Source organism: Corvus brachyrhynchos, unplaced genomic scaffold, assembly GCF_000691975.1.
Source record: "Corvus brachyrhynchos isolate BGI_N302 unplaced genomic scaffold, ASM69197v1 scaffold90, whole genome shotgun sequence".
Taxonomy (NCBI): Eukaryota; Metazoa; Chordata; class Aves; order Passeriformes; family Corvidae; genus Corvus; species Corvus brachyrhynchos.
The window spans coordinates 5,276,538-5,280,985 of NW_008236932.1; the positions used below are offsets into that span (position 1 = coordinate 5,276,538).

Consider the following 4,448-nt stretch of genomic DNA (forward strand, 5'->3'; position numbering starts at 1 on the left):
ATTGTTCCCACACTCTATTTTCATTGACCTGATGAGAGGGATGCCTTTCAAAGATCTGTAAATGGTTATGGGCAGCACATCAAAAGAGCAAGACACACCCCCAAGCCCCAGCCCCCACCATCTGAAACTCTGCTTGGCAAATACATTTACATTTAGAGTTGATAATGAGGAACATTTTTTCCCTTCAGTTAGAGACCTCTGACTAATCAATCTCTTGATCAGGAGAAACAATGCTGCAATTTACTTCTCAAACTAATAAAAACAAAGAAAACCTTTCTGTGAGTGCTGTGACTGAAGCATCAGTAATAGAAAAAGAGTGGGGCAGGCAGCAATTCCCAAGAAAAAGAAAGCCTGGGTCTTGTTAATCCATTTCAGCCCCATTATGTAATGGAAAGTCCTAAACACACATCCTTCTTGCACTGAAATGCTGCCCTTCAACAGATCTACTTCTTTTCTTAGGGCCCTATTCAATTGAAATTCAGAGGCTCATCAGGCTTCAATAGTGTCAAAGCCAAAGAGTCTTACCCCGATTAAAATGCTTCCCCCTCCTTTCTCTGTTTTCCAAAGCTCTGAGGAGAACAAAGCCCAGAGCAAAATTCAGAGCTCAATGCAGAAATTAAAACAAATGCCTTGTACTTTATTGGGAGTACTGAATTAAAGGAAGATGGTAACTCCTTGAAGGTTAGGGAGGTTTTAAATATAAGCACTGCTGGGGAAGACCTTACACACCAATCATGTCAGAACAAAGACAGGCCTCCTGAGATTTTCCAGGCTGCTTTACTGAGGTGGAAACCAATGTCTTATCATCACTGAGCAGGATTAGCACAGGCAGCACAATAAGACTTCCCAGCACTATGCAGTGAGTGCTGTTTTCAAACTGGTTCTCCTGTCACTGTGGTATTTGTTAACATACTGCTCCCATCTTTTCTTCAGTGATGGTCTCTGCATCAGGTCACACAGCATGCACACCTTTAGCCATGCCTGCCAAGAAGGTGCCAGCAACTTCCAGCTTGGGCAGTGGCAACTGTAAGCTGTGCAGACACCTTTCTGTTTGGACAGCAAACCCACCCAGATGAAATAAAAGAATATTTTCCCAAGGGCCCTGCAAATATGCAATGTACGCCAGGTGACGGACACTGGTTAGCAACCAGGAAACCACACACACAGGCTTTTTACACACCAAAAAGCATCCCTAAACTGAGCTTGCTTGCAACTAATGGTGCCACAGTGCCACTCAATGCCTATCACTTTGCTGACCAACAAAGCTTGCCAATGGAAAAAAGCTGGGGGATGAATTGCCAGCTGCCAGTACAAAGCATCAAGCCCTTTCACCAAATGACTTTGTTAGGGTCTCTGGCAGCAATTTGACAGCATGGGGATGAAACTCTCCCATGCTGAGATAGCACCAAACACATGAATCCACTTCATAGCTTTTGTCTGCAGCTGTTTTGGATTCCAGCAGTCCTAGAAAAGAGTACTTGAAACACATGCAAAGGACTACACGCTTTTGTGCCTTCCTTGTACCTGTTCCCACAAGAGTAGAAAACTGCATCTCTTATTTGCAGGATTGTCCATGCTGATAGAGTCTGTTCTCTGCACAGAAAATCTCTGCTGAGCTGGTTTATGCAGAAATGAAGTCAGTAATTCAAATTAAACCATTCACTTGAAATTGTGCAAACTGTGTTCAGCATCCTAGCTAGTGAGGCAGCAGTGGACTTTGATCTAGTTTGAGCATGTATTTTCTTCATGATAGGCTGCCTTGGGAGAACCACATCAGACATGGGAACACTGTAAGTCATGGGATCTACAGTGAAGGACAAAAGACAATGATAGCATCCTCACCAGGCCTGTAGCAGAAAAGTCCAATGTGGAAACAATGGAGCTAGCAGGAAAGCTCTCATAACATTGTTCAAAGTTGCAATTGAAAGCTTCCAATTCTCCAATTTATTACCTTTTTTTAAAATGTATTCCTGAGGAACAACAGAACATTCTGTTGCCATAATTTTTGATATGTTAGAAACAGCAACAAGAAGCTCTACGGTGAAGCAGACAGGAATTTGCTCCTGAGAAAGCCCGAAAGTCATCCAGAAAAATCCACATGCAGCTCACTGCACTGAACACTGGTCTCAGGTGGAGTTCCTGAGCCTCTCTGGGCTCCTCAGTATCTCAGACAGGTCTGACAACCTATGTACTGAGGCTTGACTGGCTGCACTGAAGAAAAAGTGGACTGTGGTTGAGCAACTAATTGCTCTGTGCAGCTCAAACTACACCGAAAAATGATAAAAACAAAGGTTGCCTTCCCACCCAGCTCTGGAAGGAAGTCACTATTGCGCAAGTTGTCACTCTTCTGCTCCTAGCAAAACATCCCCCCATGCTAATGGCTCTGGCAGCTTATTAAGTGCTTGTAAATGATCACATAAAATACCTCAGGTTTGTACACTTTTTATTTAACTGTTGTACGCTGGAAAATACTGAGAGGCAACACTCATGGTAAGGACATGTTTGAGTTAGGTACAAAGGAACATATAAATGTCAGGCTTCAGATTTAGGAAACCTTATCTATTAAACATGGAATTCTTTTTCTGGAAGGAAAACAAAGATTGAAATTTTTTCTTTTTTTTTTTCTTCTCTTATTTGGAATATTTGTTGAAGTAAGCTGAAAGTGAGGTTAAATTTTTCCTCTCCCAGAAATCTGTTGTGAATTGATTTCACCAAGAATGAAGATCTAAAAATATCACATTTAATAAAACAGTGACATCCAAAAGCTTCCTGCTGCCATATACTGGAAAGCCTTAAGCATACACCAAAATATTGATGTTTTTCTGCTCAGAATCAGAACTGAGAGCAGCCTAAAGTACAGTGTCAGTAATTTCCAGGTGCATGTTAACACTTTACAAACTCAGTCAAACCCAAGTTACAATAACATACAAAGCAGATCTGTTGCATTCAGCGACTTGAACCTTTGTGGATATGCCACAGTCATACCATGGCACTAGGAGAGCCCAACGTACTTGAAAAACAGTGCAGATTTTAAATCCTTGGGTGGCTGAAGAGCACTGTTGCCTGGACAGAGAGCACCTTGGGATGTTACCTCCAGCCCTGGCAGTCGCCTGAAGGCACTGGCACTGCAAGAATTTGAACGAGCTCCTCAGTTGCAGCAAGAGGAACATTCCCATGGTGCATGGCCAAGGTCTGTCCTGAGGGCTGGCCCATAGAGGGCTGGGTGAAAAAGAAACGCCTATCAGGCTGAGGGGTGAATGGCTAGCCACTAGACAGGAAAGCTTGAGGAACCAGAGAAATAGCACCACATCTTCTTAAAAGATTGAAGGATCCCTATGGACTTAGAAGCATGTTTTACAGCAGGAAATATGAGTTACAAAAAAGCATTTATGACCTAATCTAATTTTCTGCTGCTGTATGATACCTCTCATCCAGAAATAAAACTCCAGCACCTCATGTACTGTCTATTGCAGAGCTGTGGCAGAAATCCACTGGGGGCTTTCCAATGACCATGATATGACTACATCACATCTGTTTTGAACCCTTGTCTGGTGCACCAGTGCAGATTATGTTTCCATGGTAGCTGGATGGTGGAAAGCCTTGGGTAAATGTGACAAGGCCTCACAGCCAGATTTGATTGCAAGAGAGTAAAGGCTGTTGTAGGCAGTAGGCCTATGAAACCAGCCATGATAAATCACACAAAAATCAGTGAGTAGAAGAGTAAAAAGAGAAAACAACTCCAAAAACCAGCAGCAGAAAAGAGTGAGCTGCACAAGAATAAACACTGATGAACTAGTCACTCATTACTAGGATACCAGACAGGATGGCTGCTCATGAAACTTCTTGTGTTAGCAGGAAAAGTGTTTCCTAAGCAGCACTCTTTTTTTTCTTTTTAGTTTTTGTCTTTTGCCTTGAACAGCCAATGCCTGTGTTTATTGCATGAACATTTGTTTTCCTCTAACTCACAAGAGCAAAATAAGAGAAGGACTTCCACTTCTGCCAAGTCACACACTGCTGTCCCTCAGAGGCTCCAGAGGGATGCAGCTCTTGTCAAAGCACACCTACTCTGAAACACCCTTCTTCTCTGCCTTAACTATACTGTGTCCCTTTGATGTGCCCTCTTCTATTTATCTTGTGTGTTAACCCTGATTTCTGGCATGGGCTCACACTCACCCCACAAATTCCTCAGTCTACATGGAGAGGAAAAAAATTGAGAGGGCTTCTTTTAGGGAGGGAGAGAAGAAAAAAAACCAACTCTCCTGTGTTTGCAGTTTTTTTAAGATTACAGGAATAGGATAAGGCACTAGCATATCAAAGACAAAAGATCCATTCCAGCTGAACTGCAGGAACAGTTACAATCTGCTGCTGTTGTCGTCCTGCTGTTGTCGTCCTACTGCTGTCCACCTGCTGTCCTCTCCAAATCCCCTCCTGCCCTCAGAGGGGCTTCT

At 43.0% G+C, this 4,448-nt stretch overlaps 1 protein-coding gene across 1 annotated transcript in view; it reads right to left on the minus strand.

The window, feature by feature from the left end:
- Positions 1-4,448, minus strand: part of LPAR1 (lysophosphatidic acid receptor 1) — a 74,480-nt gene that overhangs the window by 5,929 nt on the left and 64,103 nt on the right. The window lies entirely within an intron of this gene.